This window comes from Emys orbicularis, chromosome 12, assembly GCF_028017835.1.
Source record: "Emys orbicularis isolate rEmyOrb1 chromosome 12, rEmyOrb1.hap1, whole genome shotgun sequence".
Taxonomy (NCBI): domain Eukaryota; kingdom Metazoa; phylum Chordata; order Testudines; family Emydidae; genus Emys; species Emys orbicularis.
This window is the reverse complement of record NC_088694.1, coordinates 40,301,358-40,319,983: the sequence shown is the minus strand read 5'-3', so window position 1 is coordinate 40,319,983 and position 18,626 is coordinate 40,301,358. Positions and strand designations below refer to the sequence as shown.

Sequence of the window (18,626 nt, the reverse complement as noted above, 5' to 3'; positions counted from 1 at the left end):
TATTGCCCTCGTCCAAGATTTGGTGGGATTTTCAAAGGGACTGAAAGGATTTGACAGCCCGAGCCTATATCGTTTACTCTGATACATTGGTGTTTATGTCATGAGAGGCCGTGGCCAGGACTCAGGAGACTTGTGTACTATTCCCATTCATATCACTGGTTTCCTCGGTGCTCATGGACAAGATCCATCACCCCTCCATACCCGGCAAAGTTTTCATCCACCTATGCACCTATCTCCCATTGGCTTTCCTGATGCCCAACTCCTGTCTGTGCCTTTAAAACCTCTCCTCCAGTGTCTGTGACAATGACAGTGTTGAAAAATATCAACCAAATGAAATAAAAAAATTTAGAAAAAACCAAAATGAGAAAAAAATCCCATTTCCCCACCTCTTTTTCCAACCATCTCTGTGTTATGTTCACAGTTAGATAAAACAGTTTTGCTTGAAGGTTGCAATGTAACATTACTTTATTTCTTAGAATTCAGACCCTATACAGATAAAATGACACAAAAATTGAGGGACAAAGCAGGCTCCTCCCCACAACAGATTGGCATAACTCTATGGTGGCAGGCTGCAGAATGACTCATAATAACCAAAGCATATATTTCCATACAAAGGTCCCCGTCTGCAAGCGGGACCAGAAAAGAAACCTCTTACACTCAGAGCGATAGCTTGTAATTTTAACACAGCTTTCAACACACCACACTCTGGATAAGGATGAAATAGTTTGTGACAAAGTTTCTGGCCTATAGGCAGTATGTGGCTGATCAGGGAAAAGAAGTGTCATGACTCTCACACCTATGTCTTAACAACAAGACACCCAACCCTTGCTGGAAAACCCATTCAGCATGTATTTCTGTCCTGCCTGCTGTATTGTGGCAGAAGATGACAATTAGAGCTCAGTGAACCACTGATTTTTCATTTCTCTGGCACTTCTGTAAAATAAAAGCCTTACTACCAGGTTATGAAGTCATTCACACTTGCTTTTCCTAGCCCAATGACTATTCATTGTCATTCATGATGCGAATGAATAGTCATTGGGCCAGAAAACAAGTCCAAGGATGACTCTGTAGTCTAGTAGTTAAGAAGCACACTTTGGCTGTGGGAGATCAAAGTTCAACTCCCTGTTTCAAGGACTATTTAATTATTTATACCAAATGGAACCACTTTAACAGGACAGAGAGAGAGAGAGAGAGAGCTTGTGCAGAGAGTATTCTATAGGCCAGTGCACTTGTTACCAATGTGGGAGACTGCCCTGCATCAGGGGAGAGCAGGAGAGTGGGGTGTGGGCCAGGGGAGCCCCATGTCAAACTTTGGTGGTAAATATTTTTATATGAATAGCACATTTCTCTCTGGGGTGAAGGAAGCCCATGTGACACTAACTAGGCTGAGTTTTGAAAGTTGCCTACTGCTTTTGGCTGCTCATTTCCTGTTCATTTTAATTCATTCCTTTCTTTTTATTTGGGTCGGGGAGGGAAATCGGCACTGCAAAGATGTATGAGCAGGCAGGAAATTTCACATGGCAGGACACTGAGTCTCCCTACGCATGACAGACTTTCATTTTTTGTATACCCAACTACAGATCTGCATAGAATACTGCCCAATCAAAGTTCTCCACTCACCGTGTCTGCAACATTTCCCACCTACTTTCAGATGCATAATTGACAACAGAGGATCCTAATCAGTGGAGAATGAATGTCATTTGCTTCAGTGGGAGTGGAAGAGACCCAGAACCACTCAAAAGATGTTAAGCTCCTTGCAGAATTTGGGCACCAGTCTTCATGTACAGATAAATGTATGGATGCATGAAGCAGAGTGCTTTACTGAAATGTGTGTCTGGAAAAAAAAACATTTTTCATAAAGAATGTCTCTTACAGTATCAGTTTTTGTGTAAAGAAATGTGCATTAAATGTATGAAAGAATAATGCTGAAAAAGTATCAGAGTAACAGAAAGAAAGAAAGAAAGAAAGTTTAAGTAAGGTCAATGAGGGGGTAATCCTGTTCTCAAGGACTCAAATTGGCCATGTCTAAGAAACTATATCAGTTCATCTCTATTTTACTATATGCTAAGCTTCTTTAAGCTAAGCTTCTTTCTTTCTTTCAGCATCCTTTATGCTTCTATACCTGTATCTGAAAGCAACCAGCTTAAGAATAGCTTTTCTCATGGACTGTCACGATTCCCTCCCCACTCCGAACTCTGGGGTACAGATGTGGGGACCCGCATGAAAGACCCCCTAAGCTTATTTCTATCAGCTTAGGTTAAAAACTTCCCCAAGGCACAAATTCTTCCTTGTCCTTGGATGGTATCGAAGCCACCACCAAGTGAGTTAGACAAAGATTCAAGAAAAGGACACTTGGAGTTCCTGATTCCCCAAAATATCCCCCCAAGCTCTTTCACCCCCTTTCCTGGGGAGGCTTAAGAATAATATGCTAACTAATTGCCTTTAATAAAAGTACAGATGAGACTCTTTATCTTAGGACACTAAAATAAATCAGGTTCCTAAAGAAGAACTTTATTATAAAGAAAAAAGTAAAAGAAGCACCTCTGTAAAATCAGAATGGAAGGTAATGTTACAGGGTAGTAAAAAGATTTCAAACACAGAGGATTCCCCTCTAGGCTCAACTTCAAAGTTACAAAAACAGGGATAAACCTCCCTCTTAGCATAGGGAAAATTCACAAGCTGAAACAAAAGATAATCTAACACATTTCTTTGCTATTACTTACAATTTCTGTAATTTTAGATGTATCATATCAGGATCTTTTTAGGAGATGTTTTTTCCTGCCCTGGTCCCTCTCTCTGTCCGAGAGGGCCCACAAAAAGAGAGCACAAACAAAACCTTCCCCCGCCCAGATTTGAAACTATCTTCTTTCCCCATTGGTCCTTCTGGTCAGGTGCCAACTAGGTGAATTGAACTTATTAACCCCTTACAAGTAAGTGATTCTGTACCTCTGGTCAAGAGGAATTTTATATTACTGCATACATAAAGGTTGTTACCCTTCCCTTTATATTTATGACAGGGACTAATTGACCTTTTTTCTCAGGCTGTAGATGACAGGATTGATCATGAGAGTCAGGACTGTGCAGAAGAGAGATAATATTTTGTGTAGGACCTTGGGAGTGTTAGCTGTAGGAAACACATAGACAGTAACCAGGGTCCCATAAAAAACTGTAAACACAATGAGGTGAGAGTAGCAGGTGGAAAAAGGCCTTTTGCCTCCCCGTGGTGGATGGGATTCTCAGGATAGTGGCAATGATACAAATGCAGGATGTCAGAGTCAGTAGAAAGGGCACAAATGTCCCTATGGCAGTGATAGTATATGTCACCAGTTGCAGAGTCTGGATGTGGCCACAGGACAGCTTTATCATGGGTGAAAAATCACAAAAGAAATGGTCAATTTCTTTGAAATCAAAGAATGTTGATTGGAACAAGAAAATATTTACTATGGTGCATCCCAGAAAGCTACTTATCCAGGACCCTGCCACTAGCTGGAAACAAACCCTGATATTCATCAGAGTAGCACAATGGAGTGGATTGCATATCGCTAAATACCGATCATAAGACATTGCCGTGAGCAGCAGAGGTTCTGTAGTTGACAGGATACTGAAGAAATATAATTGTGCAATGCAACCCTTAACAGAAATGGTTCTGTCCACAGTCAGTAGACTGGTCAGCAGCCTTGGCAGGATGGTTGAGGTGTAACAGGCCTCCAAGCAGGACAAGTTCCCCAGTAAGAAGTACATGGGGATGTGAAGGTGCTGATCAGTTGCAACTAGCGCAATAATGAGGATGTTCCCTGCAACAGTCACAATGTAGATCACTAGAAACACGAGGAAGGGAAGGGGCTGCAGTTCAGGGACATTCCCAAATCCTAAGAGGATGAATTCCACGATGAGCATTTGATTTCTCCCTTCTGGTTTCTCCATAATATGTATCTAGAAACAGAAAATCATTATATATTGTTGGAGTACAAGCAGTCAGGTTGTGTTGTTGGATACACTGGAAGAAACCTGAAGTAGATAACCATAGAATCATAGAATCATAGAATATCAGGGTTGGAAGGGACCTCAGGAGGTCATCTAGTCCAACCCGCTGCTAAAAGCAGGACCAATTCCCAACTAAATCATCCCAGCCAGGGCTTTGTCAAGCCTGACCTTAAAAACCTCTAAGGAAAGAGATTCCACCACCTCCCTCGGTAACCCATTCCAGTGCTTTACCACCCTCCTAGTGAAATTTTTTTTCTAATATCCAACCTAAACCTCCCCCACTGCAACTTGAGACCTTTACTCCTTGTCCTGTCATCTGGTACCACTGAGAACAGTCTAGATCCATCCTCTTTGGAACCCCCTTTCAGGTAGTTGAAAGCAGCTATCAAATCAAATCCCCCCCTCATTCTTCTCTTCTGCAGACTAAACAATCCCAGTAACCTCTCCTCATAAGTCATGTGCTCCAGCCCACTAATAATTTTTGTTGCCCTCCGCTGGACTCTTTCCAATTTTTCCACATCCTTCTTGTAGTGTGGGGCCCAAAACTGGACACAGTAGTCCAGATGAGGCCTCACCAATGTTGAATAGAGGGGAATAATCACGTCCCTCGATCTGCTGGCAATGCCCCTACGTATACAGCCCAAAATGCCGTTAGCCTTCTTGGCAACAAGGGCACACTGTTGACTCATATCCAGCTTCTCGTCCACTGTAAACCCTAGGTCCTTTTCTGCAGAACTGCTTCCTAGCCATTCGTTCCCTAGTCTGTAACAGTGAATGGGATTCTTCTGTCCTAAGTGCAGGACTCTGCACTTGTCCTTGTTGAACCTCATCAGGTTTCTTTTGGCCCAATCCTCTAATTTGTATAGGTCCCTCTGTATCGTATCCCTACCCTCCACTGTATCTACCACTCCTCCCAGTTTAGTGTCATCTGCAAACTTTCTGAGAGTGCAGTCCACGCCATCCTCCAGATCATTAATAAAGATATTGAACAAAACCGGCCCCAGGACCGACCCTTGGGGCACTCCACTTGAAACCAGCTGCCAACTAGACATGGAGCCATTGATCACTACCCGTTGACCCCAATGATCTAGCCAGCTTTCTATCCACCTTATAGTACATTCATCCAGCCCATACTTCTTTAACTTGCTGGCAAGTTGCACCACTGCATCTCTCCAATAGAAGTTAAAGTTGTCAATAAAGAGAGGAAGACTCATATAATTAAGAGGTTCAGCTTCCAATATAGGTGAACCAAGAGCATTGTTAAAAGTCCCATCTAACTCCCTTAAGCTCTCTTGAACTGTAAATACTTTTAGGCTGGGATTTTGAATTATCTTTATTCTATCAGTGTCATATCAAAAATCTAGAAGACATAACAAAAAATCAATAGATTGAAAATGAAAGGTATTCAGAGTTCAACCATGGGTACATCTCCCCTGCAGCTGGGAGGTGTAATTCCCAGTTTGAGTAGACGTACATGCACTAGCTTTGATCAAGCTAGGAGGATAAAATGAGCAGTGTGATCACGGCAGCACAGGCAGCAGCTTGGGGATAGCCATCTGTGCATGTACCTAGGATCTCAGATTGGATTGTGTTTGGGCAGCTAGTCCACTATTTTTAGCACAATAGCTCAATCAGAGATAGTGTGTGGGGGTCTACTGGAGCAGGGAATTACACTTCCCAGATGCAGCATAGACATATCCCATAAGACACATACCAAAACACCAAAGAGGCTGAGGTTTGTATGAGGGTCTATCCAGCTGTCCTCTATCCCAGCAGATACAAAGAAAAAGTGCACCATTTGATAGATGAAGCTGAGAAACAGACAAAGATACACAAAAAAACCAAATGCAGACCACGGGCTGTTACCTGATCTCAGTTACACCAGTGTAAATTGCATCAACTTCATGCAGATTTACACAAGTGCAACTGAGATCAGAATCCAACCCCATATAAAGAAATGTTAGTGAAATAAAAATAAAAATTCATTAAGAGAGAATGTGCCTGGAGAAATGAAAAACTGGAGAATAAAAGAAGAGATATATAGACAGAATGAGATAAAAATATATATAGCGATAGACTCTGTGTGTGTGTGTGTGTGAGAGAGAGAGAGAGAGAGAGAGAGAGAGAGAGAGAAAGAGAGAGATATTTTATTTCTCCAAATTTGTTGAGCAATAAAATACAGAGATTTTTTAAAGAGAAGTATCATATCCTTGCTTTTAAAGCAAAGGTATCAGAGCCAATAAGTCTGAAATCTCTTCAGTAGTTAACACCTTGATATTATTTATCACCATATACTTTTTGACAGGTTTGCCCCCTAGGACTCCACCACCTATCTAAGCTGCCCTGCTTCTTGACTGGCCCCTCCTGAGAACCCCCTACGACCCTACCTGTCCCCTGACTGCCCTGACCCTTATCCACACCCCCACCCCATATTCACACCCCTGCCCCCAGACAGACCCCCGAGGACTCCCATGCCCTATCCAACTGCTCCCCTCCCCCTGACAGGACCCCCAGAACTCCTGACCCATCCAACCCCCTCTACTACCTGCCTGCCTCGACCCCTCTCCACACCCCTGCCCCCCTGACAGCCCCCCAGAACCCCAGACCCATCTAACCCCCCCTGCTCCCTGTCCCTGACTGTCCCAACCCCTCTCCACACCCCTGCCCCCCTGACAGCCCCCCCCCCAAACTCCCGACCAGGGCTGGCTTTAGCAAGAGCGGGGCCAGATTCCCCATTTAGGGTTTATTTCCCGCCCTCCTTTTCCATTTTTGGTCGTGTACAGGTTTGTTGCTGTTGGCCATTTTGAAAAAAAAATCTGTTTGGACAGGGGAATGTTGGGTCCTTGTGTTTTCATTTTTTAGGAAAAAAAGGGTTAGTTTGAAAGAACATAAAGAGAGCTTGAAGAAAAGGAGTATTAGAAAAAGAAATATTGGTTAGGTTTAGGAAGGAGAGAAGGTTTTAAAGGCAACAGTTTGAAAGAAGGTTATTATTAGGGTTACCATATTTCCACAAGCAAAAAAGAGGACACTGGGGGGGAGGAGCCCCACTGTAGCCCCGCCCCTGCCCCGCCCCATCCACTCCCTCCCACTTCCTGATTTCCCACCTCAGAACCCCCAACCCCCCCCGCTCCTTGTCCCCTGACTGCCCCCTCCTGGGACCCCTGCCACTAACTGCCCCCTAGGACCCTACCACCTATCTAAGCTGCCCTGCTTCTTGACTGGCCCTTCCTGAGAACCCCCTACGACCCTACCTGTCCCCTGACTGCCCCGACCCTTTTCCACACCCCCACCCCATATTCACATCCCTGCCCCCAGACAGACCCCCGAGGACTCCCATGCCCTATCCAACTGCTCCCCACCCCCTGACAGGACCCCCAGAACTCCTGACCCATCCAACCCCCTCTACTACCTGCCTGCCTCGACCCCTCTCCACACCCCTGCCCCCCTGACAGCCCCCCCAGAACCCCAGACCCATCTAACCCCCCCTGCTCCCTGTCCCTGACTGTCCCAACCCCTCTCCACACCCCTGCCCCCTGAGAGCCCCCCAGAACCCCAGACCCATCTAACCCCCCCCTGCTCCCTGTCCCTGACTGTCGCAACCCCTCTCCACACCCCTGCCCCCCTGACAGCCCCCCCCCCAAACTCCCGACCAGGGCTGGCCTTAGCAAGAGCGGGGCCCAATTCCTGGGGGCGGGGCTTGCCGCCGGCAAGCCCCGCCCCCAGGAATTGGGCCCCGCTCGGGCTGGGGTCGCGGGGTTTGGGTCCGGGCCGGAGCCGCTGGGGCCGGGGCCAGGTCCGGGGGTGCTCGGACGGCTCCGCTCGGCCGGGTCCGGGCCCGGGCCGGAGTCGCTCGGCCGGGGCCGAGGCCGGGCCGGCGCGCTTGGCTGGGGACGCGGCCGGCACCCTGGGGCCAGAGCCAGAGCCGCTGGGGCCGGAGGTGCTCGGGCCGGGGCCGCTCGGGCTGGCGCCCCGGGGCCCGAGCCGGGCCGGGGCCGGGGGTGCTTGGCCAGGGCCGGAGCCGTGAGGCCGGGCTGGGGGTGCTTGGCCGGCACCGCTCGGCCGGGGCCAGAGCCGTGGGGCCATGCTGGGGGTGCTCGGCCGGAACTGGGGCCGGTGCCCCGGGGCCAGAGCTTGGCTGGAACTGGGGCCGGTGCCCCAGGGCCCGAGCTGGGCCGGAGCCGGTCGGCCGGGGCCGGGCTGGCGCCCCGGGGCCCGAGCTGGGCCGGAGCCAGAGCCAGAGCCGCTTGGCCAGGGCCGGGGGTGCTCGGCCGGCGCCAGGGCCGGGCCGGAGCCATGGGGCCAGGCCGGCGCGCTCGGCCGGAACCGGGGCCAGTGCCCCGGGGCCCGTGCCGGGCTGGAGCCAGAGCCGCTGGGGCCGGGGCTGGGGGTGCTTGGCCGGGGCCGGACTGGGCCGCGTCGCGCCTCCCCGGAGCCCTCGCGCCCCTCCTGCCCCAGCTTACCTGCTGCTGCCACCTGCCCCTGCTTCTTTTCAGACTTCCTGCGAACATCTGATTGACGGGAAGCAGGGGAGGGGGAGGAGCAGGGGGCGGAGCGTTCAGGGGAGGGGAGGAGGGGGAAGTGAGCTGGGGGCAGGGTGGACAGCTGCGGGGCCCTCTTAGGCGCGGGGCCCAATTCAGCCGAATCGGCCTAAAGCCGGCCCTGCTCCCGATCCATCCAACCCCCCTCCCTGTCCCCTGACCAGGGCCAGCTTTAAAGAGCCCAGGAATCGGGCTGCACTCCGGCCGGGGTTGCGGGGCTTGGGGCCGGGCCGCAGGTGCTCGGCCGGAACCAGGGCCGGCGCTGCTGGGGCCCGAGCCGGGGCTGGAGCCGCCGGAGCCGGGGCCGGCACTGCTGGGGCCCGATCCGGGCCGGGGGTGCTCGGCCAGAACTGGGGTCGCCACCCTGGGGCCGGAACTGGGGCCAGAGCCGCTGGGGCCGCCGGGCGCCGCTCGGCCAGGGCCGTGCTTCCCCGGAGCTCTCCTCCTCGTGCCCTCTCCCCGCCCCAGCTTACCTGCTGCTGTCTCCCCGCTTGCCCCTGCTTCTTTTCAGACTTCCCGCGAAGATCTGATTCGCGGGAAGCAGGGGAGGGAGAGGAGCAGGTGGGCGGAGCGTTCAGGGGAGGGGAGGAGGGGGAAGACAGCTGTGGGGCCGGACAGCGTGGTAAGTCTGCAGGGGATGGGGGGAGCCGGGAAGGGGCTTTGGGTGCCCAGCGGTGCTTGGCCGCCGCTTTTCTGTCTATAAATAGCCAACCGGGGGGAAATCCCGGACATTTTTAGATTTTTAAAAATTCCACCCGGATGGCTATTTATAGACCGAAAAGCCGGACATGTCCGGGTAAATCCAGACATATGGTAGCCCTAGTTATTATAGAATAGAAAAATTATGAAATAAAAGAGGAAAATATAAAGGTGGCTTGAGAGAGGAGCATTTAAAAAGAGTTACTTTAAAAGAAAAGAGGAGAATATAAAGGTAAAAAAGAATTAGGTTGAAAGAAAGTGCATGACAGAAAAAAGGGAATTTTAATATTTAGCTAGAGAGACTGTGTTCAGTGGCGCAGGGCAGTGTGAAAGAGGTAAATTATAGAAAACAGCAAGAGAGAGAGAGAGAGATCGTTTTTTCTTCGTGAGCAGAACTAATGGTTACTGAGAGAGGAAAATTATAGAATGCAGCAGCAAGAACCAAGAAGCAAGCTTACCCAGTGGCTGTCCCTAGGGAAATGATAACTATACTGGGGGATATGAGCCTTAGGAGCAAACCCGCCGGACCAATCAGAAGATGTTCTACAGCTCACCACCTCCTCCTCCTTCCTCCCTCCCCTTCCCTCACCACCCCTTCTGAGATAAGCCCTTCATGAAATATATTTCCACAGCCTTTTTATTTACTTATAGTTTTACTGAAATTTGACTTGTAATTTAAGTTTTGTAAAGGAATAAACACTTAAAAGATAAGCCTATTTGAAGAAACATTTCCCCAAAACCTTTCCCTTCATTTAGCGCTTTTACTTATGAGTTTCAATTTTAAAAAATGAGCATGTAGCAGCACCCCCGGGTTTAAAGCCACAAACCCTTATCAACAGCCAGTTTAAAAAAGCAATAAAAAGTTTCCCCCATGTTTTAGACTAACCTTGGTTATTTTTAGTGAGGACAATTTGAAGCTGCAGCAAAAGCAGTTACCAAAACCAACTTTTGTAAGAGATAAGAAGACAGTTAGATGACCAGAACATAATATGAAACACTAGCCTTGTTTTTAGAAGATTTTCCTAGGTTGAGTGTTATTTACAATATAATAAAATATTTGTATTAGAAAAAAATGCTATGTAAAATACAAAAGACTGTTATAGTTGCTTTACATATAACTTTAATTAACTGAAGGTCATGCTAACACAACTTTAGATGTATAAAAACACATTTGAAAGGAGACAAAAAAGCAGCAAAACAATTGAACTTGTCTTTCATGTACACAAGGGTGACCTGAGTTACTTTCTTTCTTGCCTGGTTTGCAATGTGTTTTGGCTATAACAATATTGATTATGTTTCTTTATTCAGTGGATATACAGGGTCTGATTTTCGTACCCCCAGATAGGTGACCACTTTTAACACTGCCTTGAACCCATCAGGCTTTTGAGACTTAAAAATCAGGCCCATGATTTGTAAAGAAGAAGATTATGGCCCAGCACAACCATGATTAAGTCAATGCCAAGGATTGAGCAATATTGTTGTTTGTGCATCGCTTTAGTTTCACATATAAGTGTTTTTAGGACTATTAAAGGCAAGAGCTGGAGCTACCGTGACAGGAGACTAAAGCCCATTGCTTGGGATTCAGTATAATCTTGAGTCCCTATCATCTTCACTATCTCAGACCAGCCAGAATGTGTTATATCTACTGGTAGCAAATGGAGACAAGAAACAGCCCTCTGACTAGTTAAACTTGTTTTCCAGTCTGCCTGGCTGTAATTTTGGAAGAACCCTCCCACCCCTTTCCTGACTTTTTCCCCATCATTTAACACTTGCTAAACATACAGTATTTAATCATGTCAAATAAAGGTGGTTTTTTTTTAAGTTTAACACAATCAAATGTTATTTTAATAAAAAATAGACCTATTTAAAGCAAATAAAAAAACAAACAAAAATTTTTGCACCTAAGCAGAGGATTAAAATTAAATAATGTAAACGTAAAGGGCTGCAAAGTTTTACTGATCACACAAAGATTTTAATTTAGTAAGATCAACCTCTGTTTACAGACATGTCAATTGTAAAGAAATAGCAATATTACCCTTTATAATGTATTTGATACAGTTTTTCATATAAAATAAATGCTTAAAAAGTTGTTTTACAACAAAGGAGGAAAAATATATAGCAACACATCACCCCCCACCCCCTTCCCCAACACCTGTTTACAGACAGGACCTTACTCTTAGCTCCCCCCCACCCCCAGCTCTCCTGAATCCCAAAAGGATTTATTAAATTTGCTTTGTGAAACCTATTAACTCTAAACTGCATAATTATGTTACTGTGAGCTTTGAATCAGTTTACAGTAATTTTTCTATACAGGGTGCTGGAATTTATATTCCTCAATGACGGAATTGTCAGTAAATGAAAATGTTTACTCAATTTACCTAAAAGTTATTAGTATTTAACAAACATCAGGAGACCACTACTTGCCGAAGCAGTGAACAGAAATAAAATAAAAGAGTATACTCTTCTAAAAGGCATTTGAAAGGAGACAAAAGCAGCAAAACAATTGAACTTGTCTTTCATGTATACAAGGGTGACCTGAATTACTTACCTTTAGGCTTAAGGCTAATTTTTTATTGACAGTTTTCATATTTTACTGAGTTCTTGTTTTGATACTTTAAAAACATTATTCTAAACAGGATAGGCTAGTGTAGCTTACACATTTTTATGTCACAAAGCTTTTACAAACATAAAAAATAGCCTCTCTCTTTCTTAGCATAAAATTGTTAAACATTTTTATATTAAATCTGTTTAAAAAGTTAAAAAAACCTTTGTGAATGGTAATATTGTTACTTTTTACCATTAACATTTTTGTAATCAGAAGGCTTTGAAATCTACACCATTTCATTAACTGCATGACTGTGGCTTTTGTTTAATGGTAACTAAACAGATTTTTAAAACAAGCTTGCTGGTTCAAATAGGCCTCATTCAAAATGTTGATTTTTTACTAAGGACCTGTGGTTTGAACCCTGGGATGTCCCCCCCCCCCGCCTTATTTTACATTGTTAATAAGTTAGAAAAGGTGTCTCTTTAGGCAGTACTTTAAAAAGCATACTGCTGTGGTCTTAAAACCTACACGTTTGTTTCCTTTAACCAAAGTAATATGTAAAGCACTGATACAAGTCTTTTGTATTTTACGCAGCAACCGTGCATGGGTTCCTGGCTGGTCTTATCAGTCTTATCTGTTTTTAAAATGTAGAGAGAGCCACAGCTCCAGCCTTTGATGTATCATTTTAATAAAATTTCTAACTTTTGATAATGCGACAAAAAATTCATACTAAAATCCCAAAGAAAAGGAAAGCTTAATATAACTTTCACCTGTATTTGTTAAAAAGTTAGAAATTGGGGGGGAGGAGAGGTGTATAGGAGAGCAATCTTCTGAGCTGTAACAAAAACTGCATTTGATAACTGTGCTTTTGGTGCAATTTCAAATTGTCCTTACTAAAAAACCCTTTTTATCACTTTTATAAATGGAGCTTCGTGCAGTCACAATGCAATGGCTTCTTCAAATAACAAGGAAGGATGTTTATCTCGCTGCTTTATGCAGTTCTTGACTATGACATTCCTATAGCAAGTTTGTTTGTCCTTGGCTTACATTTGAAAAAAACCATTAAAAAGAAAAATGTTTGTATGTATGTTGTGGGAAAAAGCAGACTCCTTATCTCGGTGTTAACTTTTTCACATAAGCTGGTTTTCTTGTGTGTTTTTTATAAATCTAAGGTTGTGTTAGCATGCCCTGCAGTTAATTTAAATAATAAGTAAAGCAACTATACAAGTCTTTTGTATTTTATATAACATTATTTTTAATAAAAATATTTTGCTATATTGTAAATAACACATTCAGCCTTTACAATGCTCAAGAAAACACAATTTCTTATCTGTGGTAAAAAGGGTTAAGTCAACCTGTGTGTGCCTTGTATAAATCTAAAGGCTACAGGGAAAACTAATGCCACTAAAAAGTTAGAAAAGTGGAAAAAAACAAACTTCTTCTTTCTTATCCAATGGTTTACAAGATAAGGGAAATATTTATCTTATTCCTTTTAAACTTATATTGCAAATAATATTCACTCTTTCCAAAGCTGAAGAAAACAAAATTCTTATTTCTGGTAAAAAAGAGTTAACTCTTTTAAGTTAACCTGTGCTTTGTATAATTTCTTTTCAAAAGTTTTCCTTTAGGCAAATCTATTACAAGCAAGCCTAGGGTTTCATATTATGTTCTGGTCATGTAACAGTTTTCTTATCTCTTACAAAAGTTGCTTTTGGTACTGCTTTTTTGCTGCAGCTTCAAATTATCCTCACTAAAAATAGCCAATGTTACTATAAAACATAGGAGGAACACTTTTTATCCTCTTTATAAACTGGCTGTTACTAAGGGCTTGTGGTTTTAAACCTGGGGGTGCTTCTGCATGCTTATTTTTTTTAATTGAAACACATGTGTAAAAGTGCTAAATGAAGGAAAAGTTAATAAGGACATTTTTCTACAAATAGGCTTGTCTTTTAAGTGTTTATTCCTTTACAAAATTTAAATTAAAAGTCAATTTTCAGGAAAACATTAAGTAAATAAAAAAGGCTGTGGAAATATGTTTCATTCAGGATTTATCTCAGGAGGGGTGGTGAGGGGATACGCCATATAAACTACGTCTACTTCGGGAGTGGCAATGGTACATTGACACTGGTGCAACATCAAAGTATGACAGAAAAACAGAAATCTAGAAAAACATACAGAGAGAGAGAGAAGAGAGACTATTTTTGTTTGTATCAAAATGTTTATGAGCAATAAAAATCAAGTTTGAGGGGAAAAAAAACAGAGTCTTGTGGTGAAAAATAAAATACACACACAAGGAGCCAATGGACTAGATACATTCATGGAGGATAGGTCCAACAATGGCTATTAGCCAGGATGGGCAGAGATGGTTTCCCTAAACTCCGTTTGCCAGAAGCTGGGAATGGGCAACAAGGGATGGATCATTTGATGATTACCTGTTCTATTCATTCCCCCTGAAGCACCTGGCATTGGCCACTGACAGAAGCTGTACCTGTGATCTGACCCAATACAGCCATTCTTATGTTCTTATGGCCTAAATCTGACAGCCATTCATTTTTCTTTCTTATGCATGTTTCACTATAACCCATCTACTTTCATTTACTTTCCCCCTGGATTGAACAAGTAATCATATTCTTTCTGACTTGGTGGATGCCTGAGCAGGTGTTTCTCTTTTCTAAATCAGATTATTTCATTTTAACGGTGCTGCTTTACCTTTCACACTGATGATCTATTACAAGCTTCCCCCTAACCCTAACCCTTCCTTCAGATTTTTGGAGATAAGATTATAATCTTTGCACTACATTTTCCATTCTCTTTTACGATTGATAGTCTTCAATTATCTCAGTAAACTGAGCTTTGGGTTCCTACCTGGATGTCTGGATCCTACAATACTTCTTTGTGTATTTTGTTGTTATTCCCTTTCACGTAAATTTATGTGTCTCCTGCTTGGTAATTTCTCCTTCATATGAGATGATGTAATCTCCCTTGATATTTCTTCTGGTGGGAATTTGAAATTATTGCATAGAGGAAAATTAAATTTTATTTTTAGAAAGGAAAAACAACGATACAAGGACTTTCTTATTACTAATGTCAAAGGGGAAATCATGGAAAACAACTGATTCCAAAGGGAAAATAACAGAGACAGGAAAATTGTTGACCCAAAAGACAAAGCAATAGAAAAAAGGGAATGTCTGATTTCAAAGGAAATTAACTCAGACAGAACTTCTGATCTCAATGGGAATCTCTGTTCATCTGATGTATGAGATGAATAGTTCTGCTAGAATAATAGAAAAAAGGAACCAATGCCAATTATATTTTAGAGTAAGAAGAAAATTAAATGGTCCCAAGATAAACTATTCTTGGATAAAGCTCCTAGGTCAGTCTGATCTCTGTACCTGGAACTCCAAACGCAGGAAGACCCCAAAGCTGCCAAATGAACAAAGTTTAAATCTCCTTGTTCACACTGGTTATTATTTTTAAGGGAACCTAAGGGAGTTAGGCACCCACCTGCCTTTGAATGTCAAAGAGAGTTGGGCACCTGTCAAGGCTGTATCCCTACTTTGAACTTTAGGGTACAAATGTAGGGGCCTGCATGAAGACTTCTAAGCTTAACTACCAGCTTAGTTCTGGTCCACTGCCACCATCCCAAAGCTAATTCCCTTTCCTGGTTAGCCTTTAGAGACCTTCACCAATTCCCTGGTGAATACAGATCCAAACTCCTTGGATCTTAAATAAGGAGAAATTGACCCTTCCCCCCTCCTTCCTTTCACCAACTCCTGGTGAATACAGATCCAAACCCCTTTTGGATCTTAAAACAAGGAGAAATTAATCAGGTTCTTAAAAAGAAGGCTTTTAATTAAAGAAAAAGGTAAAAATCATCTCTGTAAAATCAGTATGGAAAATAACTTTACAGGGTAATCAAACTTAAAGAGCTTAGAGGAACCCCCTCTGTCTTAGGTTCAAAGTATAGCAAACAAAGATAAGCACTCTAGTAAAAGGTACATTTACAAGTTGAGAAAAACAAAGTAAATCTAAGACGCCTTGCCTGGCTTTTACTTACAATTTTGAAATAAGAGAGACTTGTTTAGAAAGATGGGGAGAACCTGGATTGATGTCTGGTCCCTCTCAGTTCCAAGAGCGAACAACCCCTTAAACAAAGGACACACACAAAAGCCTTTCCCCCCCCAAGATTTGAAAGTATCTTGTCCCCTTATTGGTCCTTGGGGTCAGGTGTCAGCCAGGTTACCAGAGCTTCTTAATCCTTTACAGGTAAAAGGATTTGGAGTCTCTGGCTAGGAGGGATTTTAGTACTGTACACAGGAGAGCTGTTACCCTTCCCTTTATAGTTATGACAGCACCTAACCTTTCTATGCTCCTTTCAAAATCCCCATCTGGATGCCTGATGGCCTAACTTGCACTCATCCTTCTGGTCATTGCTGAAAGAGTGAGGGGCTCCTTCTCCTACAGTGTGAGGGAATATGCTGTGTATGTGGGATGGGAAAGATGGAGGTGGATTGCTGGATTGTAAAAATGGGAATGTAGCCGGCGACTGTTTACTTTGAGAGTGGGCAGGGGAGACACGGATCCTAGCCCATATTAGACAAAAAGACAATAATTGTTGATTTTGCCCTGTAAAAAACCCTTTGTAGGCAATGACTGAGTCTTTCCCTTAACTACAAAGGACTTTGGCTCTGGCTTATTATTATAAGATGTGAGATGTTGGAGTATATGAGCCACAGTGAGATAAAGAATGGTTTGGCCCCTATTTTGTATCTGCTAACAGGATGACAACGTATATAGTAGGGGATGGGTGTTTGATGGGAAGTTGACTCGTGGGGAAGTATTGATCTGATGATGTGCACAAACCAGTCCAATAGATACCATTATCCCTTTAATTATATTGCAACCAATACAATGTTACTTAGTGTTAATGAATTATATAGTAAATTGATTCACCCACTTTGGTTCATTATAAAATATATTCAAGAGACCAAATAACCAATGTCAGTCAAGTTTATTGCTATAAACCAGTAATAATATAGTAAAGGAAAAGGTTTCTATATTATACCAATCTCCAGGAGGCCATCTCATACAGTCATGTTATATTCACCTTACACAGAAGGTGTACTCCCAACGTTCTACTCCTAAAGCCATCTTTTTATACCTGGCCTGTTTACAAGTATAAGATACTGTGTACATCATTTGAAACTAATCAGCTTTATACCTTGCTTTTTGGTACCATGGTGTACCCCTTATCTCCTTGGTCTTAACAAATCAATTTCAAGCACCAAAGGGCATGAAAGCATGTGCTACACCTGTACTAGGGCAGAACAATCATATGTATTTCCCTCTCTGGGTCATTCCAGTACAGGCCTGTGAAAATAACTCCCTACCTATCACCGTGGTAAAATAATCAAATATCCTGATCTGGGCAACAATCCAATCTACTTCAGCCAAAGCTGACTTCAGATAATGTAAGGTGTTATGGGATACTTAGTATAAGAGAATAGGACTATAGTTAAGGTATAGGCCAATTTAGACTATGTAACTGCTATATCATTTGTGCTTAATATTATATGTGCTTAATGCACACTAATGTTATGATGTTGTGGATAATACATATTATTACCAAAATCATCTCAATGCCAATTGTGGTTGTATTCATAAGTCACTTATGGCCAGGTCTTCATAGATATTTAGTTTGCTTGAAGATTGAACCAAAAAATCCAGGAAAAAAATGGTTTGTTTCGAACCATTTTCGGGCATTCACCAGTCCGCTGGGTTGGGTCCCAGTACTCTAGACATGTATGCATTAAGCTTTCCTGGATCTCAGCAGGCTGCAGCATGGTTTGTTCTTTTCAACTCTTCATGGAAATGGAATGAGGTGGCTCAGTTGCCTTAGGCCCCCAGTCTTGACACCACAGATGCCCTCGTACGTCAAGCACACCCAATCCCAGAGGTCCATCCATATAGCTGCTCTGAGTTTACAGTTCACCTCTCCAGGGACAGGTGACAGGTGAAGCAAACAGATGCACAGGTTTTGTTAAGGTCTTTTAACACAATTATTCTTTACTTATATCACACGAGAAATACACTGTGCTGGACAAAACAATAGAACACTTACATGAATTTCCATGCCTCAGTTTCCTCACCCATCTGGGGCATTCTTAGAGCTTGGGCCAGAGTCTTTTAGGGTACCCTGTATTCCCATTCCTGCAGCTCATGGCTCCTCTTAATCACAGAATCTCTATCTCTGACCCCCTGCAGTCAGTGTCCTTCTACTCCCTCTTTCAAATAACTGGTGAGAGACTCTCTCTTTTATAATCTCCCATCCCCTTTGTTAGGTGACCCCTTCCAAAGTCAGGCTTGTCATGTGATCAAAGCTCTGGTCTATACTTGCACTCCCCCCCCCCCAAATTATATTGCTATACCAACAAAACCTCCAATGTAGACACAGCTATATAGACAGAAGAGGGCTTCTGTCTGCATAGCTAGCATTATTCAGGAGGTTCTGTTCCTACACCAGCATAAAAACTCCTTCTGTCAGCATATGCTGTGTCTAGACGAGGGGGCACTGTCAGTATAGCTATGGCATAGCTAGTGCCATAGTGTGTAGACACTTCCTGCATTGGGAGAAGGGGATTTTCCATCAGTGCAGTTAATCCACCTCCCTGAGAGGCAGTTGCTAGTTTAATGGAACAATTCTTCTGTTGAGGTAGCTGCATCTACACTGGGGGATAGGTTGATCTAAATACGTCACTCAGGGTATGACATTTTTAACAGCCCTGAAAGATATAGCTAGATCAATCTAACTTCTAAGTGTAGACAGGCTTCTGTAGTGCAGACACAGCCTACGCACCCTA

General features: G+C 43.6%; 1 pseudogene; it reads right to left on the bottom strand.

Moving 5' to 3' along the window:
* Nucleotides 1–2,079: 2,079 nt before the first annotated feature.
* LOC135886186 (olfactory receptor 10A3-like) lies at nucleotides 2,080–3,924 on the bottom strand (annotated as a pseudogene).
* Between the last annotated feature and the right edge of the window lie 14,702 nt (nucleotides 3,925–18,626).